Source organism: Canis aureus, chromosome 3 (assembly GCF_053574225.1).
Source record: "Canis aureus isolate CA01 chromosome 3, VMU_Caureus_v.1.0, whole genome shotgun sequence".
NCBI classification, from domain to species: Eukaryota; Metazoa; Chordata; class Mammalia; order Carnivora; family Canidae; genus Canis; species Canis aureus.
This window is the reverse complement of record NC_135613.1, coordinates 3635904-3649826: the sequence shown is the minus strand read 5'-3', so window position 1 is coordinate 3649826 and position 13923 is coordinate 3635904. Positions and strand designations below refer to the sequence as shown.

The 13923-nt window shown below is 37.5% G+C and overlaps 1 long non-coding RNA gene across 1 annotated transcript in view; it reads right to left on the bottom strand.

Annotated features, from left to right (window-relative positions):
- Positions 1–11983, bottom strand: part of LOC144304788 (uncharacterized) — a 138350-nt gene extending 126367 nt beyond the window's left edge. The window contains exon 1 of the long non-coding RNA XR_013371758.1: positions 11507–11983. This is a non-coding gene — a long non-coding RNA (uncharacterized LOC144304788). The remainder of the gene's footprint in view (positions 1–11506) is intronic.
- Positions 11984–13923: the final 1940 nt, after the last annotated feature.

The following is a 13923-nucleotide window of genomic DNA, read 5'->3' as shown; positions in this document are numbered from 1 at the left end:
TAAATGTATTGAGCCCTTTTTTTCCAGAGGAAGGGCAAAATACAAAAGATATACAAATATATCATTTTGTAAGTATGCTCTAGATAGTACACACAAAATATTTACTTTTCCTAAGTTAATGCATTCTGTGATTCACCTCATGAGAAAAAAAAAAAAAAAATCTTTTCTCAGGATACTTGCCAAGTGGTATGACAGTCCTTACAGAAATGTCCTGCTAGGGCAGCCCAGGTGGCTCAGCGGTTGAGCATCTGCCTGCAGCTCAGGGTGTGATCCTGGGGTCCTGGGATCGAGTCCTGCATCGGGCTCCCTGTGGGGAGCCTGCTTCTCCCTCTGCCTGTGTCTCTGCCTGTCTCTCTCTGTCTCTCATGAATAAATAAATAAAATCTTCAAAAAAAAATAAAAGAAGTGTCATTCTACACGATCCAGTTGTTAGCCATCCACAGGTTAATTGGAAGGCAGTATACATTTATCTGTGAGAACTTTGTTTCAGTAAGTGGATAAGAATAAACAATGAGGAGTTTAAGTGATGGAAATATAAAGTCTTTGACAAGTCTTAGAACTTTTTACTTAATTGCTCTAAACCTCCATTTTTTAAGATCTAGTATAGTGCTCCTGCGTCATAGATATTCAAGATGCCTTGACAGATCAATAAAGGAATGAATAAATGGATGTGTGATCCTCGGGAAGTGCACTGGGATCCCACTTTGTTTCAAGCCCTGTGATGTTGGATTATTTTTTAAAAATATAATAAAGGAAGATACCACATTTGTCGTAAGAGGAATACTTGTCTATTGAGCATGTGGAGAGGAACAAAATGTGGCCAAACACGGACACGAACTGTTAGTCCACAAGCTGGAAATAGTGAGTGCCAGTAAAGAAGTTTGAGTAAAAGTTGTGAGAAGTCAAGAAATAGGTGATAATTCTGTCTTTGAAATGAATTTTGCTATGTATGGTGAACATTCTGAAGACAATGCTGATTAATTTATGATGCCATATATGTTTTTTTCTATTTTTGTTCGTTTTGTTTTTCCCTTGCAATATGTATATAGAAATGAGGCCATATTTCTGTTTTCTCCTAAATTTCCCAGCAATAATACGTGATTGCTTAGAAAATAGAAATTTAATAGTAGACCAGTGTTGTAAGAATTGTGTTAAAAGTGTGTTAACTGTGCAATTCACATCTGTTTAACATCTGCCAAATAGCAAGTGAACTTCTATCTTCTGAACTGGATTACACACCGGGATAAGAAAGTCTTTCTTTCTTTTCTTGTTGTCACTGCACATGACCCCTAAAATAGCCTCTTTCAGGTCAGCATAGCCACAGTGGAGGGTTTCAGTTGCTTTCTAGGCACGTATTACAGTTACAGAAGATTTTCACATAATCAAAATTGGGTATTTCTAGAGAGATCAAAAGAGACAGTGAAGTGGAGAGCAGGTGCGCCAGCCTTCTTCGAGGATCTGAGAATGCAATTAACCAGCAAATGAGCCCTTGTAAAGCCAGGCTTCCTGAACAGATGAGCACAACAAAAGCTACCGAGAAATGAGGTGGCCAAGGGCCACTCCTGAACAGAGTGTGCACATGGGCATCTGCCCCTGTTCTTGAACTTTAGGAAGAGAGAGAGAGAGAGAGAGAGGGATTCAATAGAAACTGTGGAGTCAAAACAATTATGCAAATATAGGGGACTCTGGGAGGAGATGAAAGATTAGATTGCTTTCACAAAGGCTCTTGTAACAGTAGAGATTTTTCTCTTTTCTCTCCCAATGGTACCAACTTAGGGCTGAAAAAGATGGATGGCAGCAGAAGCAACCCAAGAAAAATTAAAGAGCATCACAGCTTAATCACTTGACGTTAATATGACAAATCCAAAAGCCATTTAAAGAGGAGGCAAAGTTGCAGTCGCAAAATATGTCTTAGACTTGCCACCCTTAGTGTACACATAGAATGGAATGATGTTCAGCCAGAGAAGGAAGGAATCACTGCTACACGCCACAAGCTGACTGCGTGTCAAAACATGACACTACGTGAAAGGAGCCAGGCACAAAAGGCCGTGGGTACCGCAGCATGATCCTAGTCCCTTGAAATCTCCAGAATGGGCAAATCCATATAGAGGCAGAAAGCAGACTGCAGGTTGTTAACTGTTGGGGCATGGGGGGGCATGAGTAGTGACACCTTGATAGGTACGGGGTTTCCTCTCGAGGCGATGAAAATATTTTTGAGACATCACTTAATTAGTGGAATGTTGCATGGTGTTGTGACTATAGTAAATACTAGTGAATTGTACACTTTACTATGGCTCATTTCATTTTATGTTAATCTCATCTTCATTAAAAAAAGAAAAACAGTGTTTTGTATCTTTACTCATATCTAGGTGTTTGCAGATTTAAACTAGGTTATTCCCTCAGTGTCACTTTCTCTCACGGCTCATTCTTTCTGCCTGGGAAACCACCTTTCCTGTTTTCTTGGATAAGCTCGATTTCTAGTTCTATGAATTTCTTCTGTGTCAATTATCTTCTGTTGGTTTCAACATTCTACCCAATAAAACTACAGCATTTGGCTTAGCAAACAACAGATACACTGTTTCTGTGTATCTGTGGCTATAAATCAGAAAATCTCCGTCCATATTTTCCTTTTGCAGTTATGAAGCAGATAATTTTGGGCAAATTGGTTCATTTATCTGGGTCTGATTTATTTCAAATGCTAAATTTATTTTATTATTGTTTAAATTAAAGAACTCCCAAGGGCTTACATTTAATATCTAATTGCTTTATGTGGGCTTAATCGTTAAAATACTATAAAATCAATAAAAATCCAACTGCCAGCAATAAGGTAGTGATGTGACAATAATCATGCTTCATTCATTCAATAAGTACTCTGTGCACATGTTCTGCCTTGTCTCTGGGGATATAAATATTATCAACAGTAGATCACTGGATTTATTAGAGGCATGTAGTTTATGATGATGATGTTAATGGCAAAATATTTACTTCTATAGTTAGAAACCCTCTAAGAAAAAAAAAAGAGAATAACTAAACAATAATGTCTGCTTTGTTATCCTGTTTTTTATCTGAAGAGGAAAAATTTAAAACAAGGCTACCGTAAAACTTGCTTGCAAGTCAACTCTTTGATGCATTTATTTATTCTAAAAATACATTTTTCTAAAATGATTTTGAAAGGTCTTGTCAAATAGGTCTGTGCATTACTGGGCTAAAGTTATGTAAGCTGCATGATTGCAGGAATTTTGATAAGACTATACATATATACTCATTTTCTACATTTGATTTCCATTTTGCAGATAAAGAAAGTAAGGGCCAATGACTTCCACTTACGAAGGACTTCTTCTGACCTAGGCATTTGCATATTCAGAATCTTGTTCAATATTTACAAATGAGACAGGTGTTATTTTAGTCATTAGAGAGCTGATGAGCTAGAAGATAAGACAAGCTAGCTAAGGTGCCAAATTTCACATATTTTGGAAGTCACAGACTTGGGCACCATATCTAATTTGACGCAGGCTACATCCTACCTTTATTAAACCGTCCTGATTTCAGGTGATGCTTCTTCCAACCCCTACCTCTAGCAGAAAGGGGATCTCTGTTTGCCTCAGCCAGTTGTGTCCTGGACCCAGTGGGGCACTCATACCCTGCACAGGCACGTGATGCGTTTATGTCAGGATCACTTGGAAGCATACCATTAAGCACACACTCTGCCCTCCAGACCAATTCCCCACATTGCTCGCCAAGAACACTCTGCACAGCTAGGCAGTGAGGCTTCATATTAATCATGTTTTCTAATTATTTATTTATTAGAACAAGGGAGCTGAACACCTGGCAGCGTTTACATTTGCAATTAGGGAAGCAACCTCACTCTAGCAGAAGTCTGATTTTATTACTTGCCTTTGCCTTGTAAAACTAAGTTCGCCTGGTGGTGGAGAAAGTCATATTAATACAAATAATAATGAAATGCTGGAAATAATCTCTTTCCCCAGTTTGGCATATATTGAGTAAATTTTACACTTGAAATTTATTTCACGATGCTATTGTTGGGGGAAAAAGCATGTACTGATGTAATAATCTCATTCTTTAATTCAACAATTCTTGGTTGAGCGCTTGCTATATCCATGCCACTGTGACTGGCACTATGACATCATGTTAAGGACATGAGTTCAAACAAACCTGTGATCAGTCCTACAATGCACTAAACACTCCACGCTCTTACTAAGAAATGGAGATAACATCTATTTCATAGGTGCTTTTTGAGACTTATGGTGGATACAAGCCACCATAAATGAGTTGTACCCAATATTAGTTGGCTACTCAGCCTCCCCATCTCACTCAGGTATGGTGATCATACAGTTGTAAACCATAACCCATAGTCACATACTTTCAGTCAAATATGGAGGATAAGCTAAATCCAACAACAACAATAAACAACAACAACAACAATAAAGTACAAACTGACTAGTGTCACAAAAAACTAATTAAGTAAGTGAAAGGTAATTTTGGATATGGGCATAATCAAGTTTTTTAAATATATATATATATATATATATATATATATATATATATATATATATATTGTATTTAGGAATAGGAGAAGGGAACTAGGATTAGAAGGCATTTACATAATGAATAGCTTCACAATGAGCCTTCGGTGGCTAAAATTTATCCTACAGCCAAATTATTCCATTGACAGCCAAGAGTCATGCTTCATGGAGTTTAATTTAGCCATTGCATACCTTGTGGGAGAGCAATTGAGAAGGAGATGAGAAGCCCAATTGGAATACTATATAATTGTAATTTCTTAGATGATGCCAAGTCCTCCAACTTTCTGGATTCACTCTCTAAAACAAAAACTCCCCAAAAGAACATTTCTCTCCTTTGGAAGAAATTTTCAAACCTCCTGGAATCAGCAGTCCAATTGCGTCAGATGTTAAAATTAGAACATCTCTGTCCTGCTGCAAGGACTTCAGGCTAGCGATAATGATGATCCAAATAAGGGCAGCGAAAATGCAATGAAGGAAACACATGGAAAACTCCCTCGCCTATGGGTTGACGAGCTCTCAGAGCCCTGTGTGCAAATTAAGGATTGTATAACTGACTTCTCTAAAACAAACATGTGGTAAACTACCTTCCAAAGGAATGGATAGCACCGAGGAACGCTTCTGAAGCTACTGGTAAGTATGTTGAATAGCAAATAAGCTGAGATAAAAGAACAGTGAGAAATCAGCAGTGTTACACTGGACAAGCTACTTCATACCTTATTTCTATGAGGGATAACATCAACCTATGAACACTATGTCATTATATATATGAATTTTGGAGCATAACACTAGGCATGTAGTACTTTTTTGAGATAAAGAAAGAGAGCTCAGGGTGGGGGGGTGGGCAGAGGGAGAGGGAGAGAGAGAATCTTAAGCAGACTCGACAACCAGCCCAGAGTCCAACAGGGGGTTCGATGTCATGACCCTGAGACCATGACCTGAGCTGAAATCAAGGGTCAGAAGCTTAACTGACTAAGCCACCCACATCCCCATAGTAGATTTTCAATGCGATTATGCACTTGTGACATATAACATGTAATCTGTAATTATACTAAAGATATTTTATGAATTTCTCTGGGCCAGAAAATTTTCAGTAAGGTATTTTTTTCCTGTGTCTAAGAGAAAAAAAAAATCAATGAACACAGGATTTAGGGAAAATACTACATACTTGTTAACTCATAGTAGATCTCAGAAAAAAGAGAGAGAGAGAGAAAAGAAAGAAATCTTGCTTGTCGGGAATGGAAAGTAAGCAAATTTATTTCTACATATCACCAGGATTTGAATAAAGATGCACTTAAAAAGAGATATCAGGCAGCTGAATTGTTCACCTGGTAGGGATCCAATTGCCCTACATGGGAAGTGCTAGCTACCTGCATGGAAAACAGATGTTATCACATTTACTTAATGTGGTGGCAGGAAGTTGGTGAGGATAGAAATTCTGTGTTATCTTTAATGTTGTGATTTTTACTGCTTAGTAACTTTTCAAATCTGTGTATACCTGGAGGAGACAAGATCATTTATTCATTCTTTCTTTCTTTGCTTTATCCACATGCTACATCACATTTACTGCACTCTGGGTATTCATTTTCACCAATATAGGAACACCAGCAAAATGTTGGCCTCCTTCAGAGCACCAGCTGGATCCCTAAACCACAAGGACTTCTCAGACTGAGACATGACCTCCTTTTGTAGAGGTTACTCCATCCAAAGCCAACACACGTAAAAATCCGTCCCAATAGTACTTGACCTCTCTATGTATACATTCTGCAACTACTGGCAACTTTATCTAGAAAGACATAGGCATTCTTTAGTTCACTACTTACCAGTTTTATAATTGCCAAGACTACTTGTCAGGCCCCAAATCCTCCTACTGAAGTTTACTCATTGGTTACTCATTGGTCATATCTTTTTCAAACTATCTTATCACAATAACAATAATAAAAATAATACTATCAAAATTATCATTTATGAAATGTTTTATTTGTTCAGGGAAATCTAAAGAGTGTTTTTTTAAATAAAGATTTTATTTATTTATTCATGAGAGATGGAGAGAGACACAGGTAGAGGAAGAAGCAGGCTCCATGCAGGGAGCCTGACATGGGACTTGATCCTGGGTCTCCAGGATCAGGCCCTGGGCCAAAGGTGGCGCTAAACTGCTGAGCCACCCTGGCTGCCCCCTGTACTGAGCATTTTACCTGTTACTTGCTTTAATGCTAACTGCTGTAGTATTGAAGAATGAGGAAATTAAGGACAAAAGTGATTAGGTTAATCAGTCCCATATCTAGAAAGAGACTAAGTAGTATTTAAGAGAAGTATGACACAGAAGTTGCTCCAGGAAAACTGATTCAGATCCTGAAACTGTATTGCCTGTTTTCAAATTCAGACTACAAAATTTTACCTCTTGCCATATTTTAAAAATAAAAGTCGATTATAACAATCTTTACCTCACAGAGTACCTGTGAGGATCGAGTAACAAACACATGTAAAGTGCTAATAATGTGGCTGGATGAATAGTAAGTGTGAAGTTTATTAATAAATTATTATTATTAATACCATAATTAGGGATTATAGCCAGATTCTTTTTTGTTTTCATAAATTGATACGCTGAAGAATGTTGTGAGCTGTACAGGATGAAGATTTCTTTTACTTTTTAGCTCAATTACTACAGTAAAGTGACACCTGAACAGTTGTGCATGTTACCATTCCTCTGCTCTTTTTTAATATTCGATATTTTATATTCAATGTCCACATTAAATTATATGAACTTTAAGAAAAATGAAGACACTAATTACTTCCTTGACTATAACGGCTTAATCTCTCTTGTCTTGGGGATTTTCTAACCTTTGTTCCATGGAGAAGCTTCCTTTTCCTATAGGGCAATGAAGGTACAATAGGTGGTTTTCCCTTGATCTAAGAGTGAATTGATGTCAGAATGACAGTCAAGTCACCACCTTGGGCTCTACTGCAGGGAGGCCCCGTGACAGGATTGGAGAGATTGTCTCTCGCTGGGATAAGCATTTTGAGAGTTGACTTCCAACAGAACACTTGGAGGAGGAGAAAATGATGTATGAGTCTCAGACCTCTTCACTGTACGCTCTTAATTTCTCCGAGTTTCTAATGAACCTCCCTTCCACTGTGCTCCTGGCTGTTGGTGAGGAAACTCTGGCCATAACTCTGACAGCTACTGAAGTTGAGAAAGATTTGTGTACACATTGCCGTATTTGTAATAATATAATACAGAATGCAGGGCTTCCGGTGCATGGAGCCTGCTTCTCCCTCTGCCTATGTCTCTGCCTCTCTCTCTTTCTCTCTCTGTGACTATGATAAATAAATAAAAATTAAAAAAAAATTAAAAAAAATACAGAATGCAGAACAATGTTGATAGTATTTCAGAGTGTAAGACACACATGTGTGTATGTGTATGTGTTCCCATATAAAATAAATATTGGAAACAAAAACATGACAATGAGATTAGATTATGGATTTTGTGTTTTCTCCTTTATATGGCATAATCTCTTTCGTTCTCCAGTGACCATGAATTGTATTTATAACTGAAAACAGTAATAAAAAAAGTATTGTGCACAAAAAATTTTCAAGTTAATAGTAAATAGCTAAAATTGAATATTAATTCTGTTTGGAGGATAGTTTGGTATTTGCAAACCAGGGAAAGCTAATGATCTACTCTAGAGAAATACTCTATTCGAAATAAATTTATATACAATGGAATGTTACTCAGCCAATAGAAGAGATGAATATATTCACCGTTTGCTTTGACGTGGGTGGAACTGGAGGGTATGATGCTGAGTGAAGTTAAGTCAGTCGGAGAAGGACAATCATCATATGGTTTCACTCATACGGGGAATATAAGAAAAAGTGAACGGGACTATAGGGGAAAGGAGGGAAACTGAGTGGGAAAATTATAGGGAGACAAACCATGAGAGATTCTTGACGCTGGGAAACAAACAAGGGGTAGTGGAAGGGGAGGTGGGTGGGGAGATGGGGTGACTGGGTGACGGACACTGAAGAGGGGACTTGATGGGATGAGCACTGGGTGTTACACTGTATGTTGCCAAATCAAACTTCAATCAAAATAAACAAATAAGTAAATAAATAAATAAATAAATAAATAAATAAATAAATTTTTGAAAACACAAATTATAAGAAAATAAAAACAAGCAAACAAACACCACAAGGCCTTTATGTTTCTCTACAACGAAGCTTAACACAGAAAATGACAGAATGATAAACCAGGCTGTGAAAGGAAATACACTTGGATAAGTAGCATTTTGAACGTGCCATTGTGCCCTTTATTTCTAGTGCCAGAATTAAATTACCACACATGGTCTTATGTGACATTCTCAGCAACGTTGCCATTAGTTATCATTGTCCCATTTTGCAGATATAAGCAGCCTTTACGAACTCATTTAGCTGGTAACTGTGAACTAGAGCTGAAACTCGGGTCTCCTGACTAGATGCCAACCAACCTAAAAACTAAAATAAATAATCAAATAAATAAATAATCAATCAAATAAATAAATAATTGATCAATCACATTTGGGAACTCTGTGGCCTGAACATAGATCCCTAAAAAGGATAGAAAACTATACAATGTTTTGACTTTTATAACAGGATAAATGCCTTTATTTTCCTATCAAAATTGACCAAATCATGTGAAATTGAAGTAGGCACCATAGTAAAATGAGGTACACAGAAAAGGAGGGGCCCTTCTCATGCTGAGCACTAACCATTATATAAGACATAGTTTTAGGCTTTATATTCAGTAGCTCAGTTAACTCCTAGAAAGATCGAAGAGAGCAGTGCCTGTTCTCCACTTACAGATGAGCCAGAGGGGACCTTGAGAAAGTTGAGTGGCTCATCAGAGGACTCATAGGTCGTGAGAACCGCTTCAGGATTTGAAGCTGGTCCTTTGTGATTCCAAAGTCCTTCTATTTTATTTATTTGTTTGCTTGTTTTGGCTTGGTTTTGTCTATAAAGTATTTTTTAAATAGCTTGACTTTTAGAGCAGGCATCTAGAGAAGGTTTTTGAGTTTATAAATAATTTAGTGAGTAGGAAATCCAAGGGGATATAAAAGATTATGTAATGTCATGGCAATATCTATAAATAGGATTGTATAAATATGGATTCACTGTGACACTGGGACACATAACATATATATATATATAGATAGATAGATATATAGATATATATAGATATATAGATATATAGATGGATACACATCATCATTCTGCCTTTGGTTAAGCCAAAATTAATTCTCATTATCATCACTGAGTCATTATTTCAGCAGCTTCACATTGACACTGTTTTTAATAGAGTTGATTAATTCTAGCTGTTGCATATCTCAGTGGCTGAACACAATGTGTTTATTTCTCACCGTAAGTCAAATCATCGCATTGTATACCCTTAATAGGTACAATTTGACTTGTCAGATATACCTCGGCAAAGCTGGAAAATGCATCAATGATATATTTTTACACAATTTTTTCTTGCAATTATTTCAGTAAAATTGTCTTAATATGAATTTTTTATATAAGGGTATTTATTTTATTTTTATTTATTTATTTATTTAAAGATTTTATTTATTTATTCATGAGACACACAGAGAGAAAGGCAGAGACACAGACAGAGAGAGGAGAAGCAGGCTCCCTGCAGGGAGCCCGATGCGGGACTCGATCCCAGGACTCTAGGATCATGCCCTGGGCCAAAGGCAGACGCTCAACCACTGAGCCACCCAGGCGTCCCAGGTATTTATTTTATTAATCTTTATACTGCACTGACATATTTTCTCTACTCTTGTTTGTGTGCATCTTTTTATAATAAAAACAAAACCTTTAAGTCTATGCAGTTGCAAGGGAAGTGAAGAACTATAGTTTCATACAGATTTTTGGTGAACACTAACTTTCTCGGCCACAGCTATTAGGTTGTCTTTGCAACCTGGTTTTGGAAGTACCTCACCCCTCATCACAAAAAAAGCAAAACAAAGCAAAACAAAACAAAACAGTAAAAGATGCTGTATCCATAATCCCAAATGCTGTTTGCAAAGGAGAGAAGACAGATATACGGAGGATATTCATTCTTGTACTTAACAAAATAATGCAAAGGGGAATACGTAAACAGTTCATTAAGGCCCTATGCTTATTAGTTTGTGAGAAAATAGTTCTCAGAATTGGTGAAAATTCTGATACCTCTTTTAGCAAAGAAGAATCTAGTTATATGAAATAAAGTATAAAGATGTAAACATTGGACGCAGCAAACCCTGTTGTAGACATTCCTTCTAAAGTAACTGTCAGACCAGTGCACCAAGATGCGTGAGTGTGCGTATGTGTGTGTGTGAAAATGCTTACCGTGACAATGTTTACACAAATAAGAAAAATGAAATGATTTTTATATGTTCATTAATTAGTATTCATTTTGGTGATTCATAAATGGTAGCTATTAAAAACTATAAGGCGATTTTGTAGATGGATGGATAAATTGATAGGTAGGTAGAGAGAGAGAGAGATGGGTATATAGAGAGGGAATATTATGTCTGGGATGTATTATTAACAAACAGGCTGGTTAAAATGGCTTGGTGTCATCATTCAGCTTAACATTGGATAAGAAAATAGCAGATAAGCTAATACTTAATGATAATCTACTATATACCGGGAACATTCTTAGTCCCTAATCTGGGTGTTAAAATCAATAAAGAAGAAGCAGAGTTCAACTCACAGAGACTGCAAGTGGCACATTTGGGATTTCAACCCAGGTCGGTGTGGTTCCAAATTTGATGCGCTTTCTACCGCATCAAGCTGCTTCCACAGCAGTTGGAACTTGTCTGCATCTGTTCTATGCTTGTTTGCATTTTTCCGTTTTGAAAAAAAAAAAAAAAAGCAGCCACCCCCTGTCCCACCGTGCTCAGCAACACTTTGATTTCCTTTCCTGTTGCTGAGGCAGATCCACTCACCTCCCCGGCATTCATGAGCAGCTCTGCAGAGCGCTCGAGCAGCTGGCAAGCCACCCAGCAAGAGTGACTGGGAAGTGCAGAAAATTCCTCCGAGAGCAAGCAACATCTGTTTGATAGGCAATGAAAAATAAACCCGTAATAAACTCATTTTAGGGGCAAAAAATGGCTCCTCATAGTGCTGATTATTCATTTTATGCAAGCGCAGTAATGTTGGTCTCCTTGACAAGCAGGAAAACAGCAGGTCTGGAAGCAAATGATCTCGGGCAGAGGGTGAGGCTGCTCACACCAGGAGCAAGCTCAGGTGATGGCAGACAGGAAGCATTTAGAAGGATCACACAGGAAGCCTGCACCACCAGGCTGGCTCCTGGACAGAGCAGTGGCCCAGGGGCGCGGATGGGGTGCAGACGTCAGGAAGGAGCTTCCACCCAGCAGCCAGGGCTTCCTCAGCACCCAGACTGCCAGGCTGCCACCAGTGCAGTCAGCTCTCAGTGCACTCTTGCCTCCACTCACCCCTTCCTTGTTTCACTTATTCAGATATCTATTACATACTCCTAAGAAGACTTCTTAAATACCGGCTGCTTTATTGAATAATGCAATTATAATCCAGGGTGGTTTTCTTACAAAGTATAAGATAAAGGGTAGATTAACATTTATTGAATTTAAATCTAATAACATGTAGATGAAAATAACAAAATGGATTGAAGGAAAAAGGAAAATGATTGAAAGATAAAATCATCTGTGGTTAAAATTACCCTGGATACAAGCTATCCCCTGGCTAAAAAGTTTGGTTGTGGGTTTAGATAAATAAATTATTCACCCCCTTTTTTTTTTTTTTAATTCATCTAACAGAGGACCACCTAGTTTTTTGTTTTTTTTTTTTCTTTTTTAAGGTAGAGTGATTATATACCATGTAGAGGACAAATGGTAACTAGGTTAAAAGCTGTTCATGAGTTCACATACTATATAAGCTGGATAAACCTCTCTGTGTCACTACTGGTCTCTTGTTACCCTCTATTCTCGAATAAATTTTAGTTTTATCCTTTCATCTCTCATATGTATGCTCTCTGAATCAAAAGGTTTAGGTCATAGATAAGAAAAAAATGAGAGAAAGAAAGCAAGAGAGAGAATTTCAGAGAACAGAATCTCCTAGACAATACGTCATGAGAGCGAAACTCAGAACAAGATTACAAGAATGTGATAAATCCATGAAACTGGGGCATGGCCGTGTGGGCCAGTTAGCTCTCCACACTTTTTACTGATGACTTTGAAGATTTAACATTAATATTAAAGATGCAGAAATGTTCCTTTATATGGGAGAGACAGATGCAATCCTGTTCCTCATCTCTTTCTTCTCTTCAGCGTCAGGAAGGTACCACGTTGTCCTAAACAAGGAATGGCCCTTGGAGCAATATAGGCTTGGATCTGTTGCTGGCTCTATGTTCCCGGGCAAGTTACATGTTCAGCACCTTTTTCAATAAAATAGATATAATAATGTTTTGGGCTAATATGACCATGGTAAGCATTTAATGGGATAGTATTTGTGAAGTACTTGGAAGAGTGGATAATACATACTAATTATTCAATAAACAGTAGCTATTATTTCCTATAATCATGACTGTTATTCTTTTCTCTAAGCCTGTTTTCTCATTAGTTAAATCTGAATAATGATACATAAGGTTGGAGTGAACAAGAAACAGTGTGCATTTTATGCATTCTAAATGATAGCAGTATTCCATCTAGCTTCGAGGAGATAAGGCTGGAGATACATTTCTTATCTAGATATGTTTATAAAGTAGTGTATATTCAAAGAGCAACGGACAATCAATTAAATTCTTATGGCGATAGAGAGTCCCAAGTGAAGTACCTGAGCTCCATTCTGACATGTAAAAATGAAATAGGATCAATATCCTTCAGGTTGAAGTGAGGCTTTATAGAGAGGAAAAAAAAATAGCAGCAATTTTTCAGACACAAGTTTCGATGTCCAGCAACTGAGATGTTCATTTTAGGGCAAAAACTGGCTACAAAACCTGTCACGAAAACTAAGCCATACAATCCCACAAAATGTTCACATCGTACGATTGTACATTGTACATCTGCAAAGGTGCTGCATTCATCTCATGAATGATGTTTCCGTAATATGATTGCGCATGGGGTCCCACCTCTCAGCCTGGCGCTATAGTGCTACACCTTTTTTCTCCTTTTATATGTTTACTTATTTTGTAAATTCCATTAGCATACGGTGTTATATCACTTTCAGATTACAATACAGCCATTCAACAGTTCTTTACATTACTCAGTGCAGTACAGTACTCATCATGATAAATGTACTCTTAACTCCCTGGACCATTTCAGCCTTTCTTCTACTCACCTCCCTCTGATACCATCAGTTCTCTATAATTAAGAGTCTGGTTTTTGGT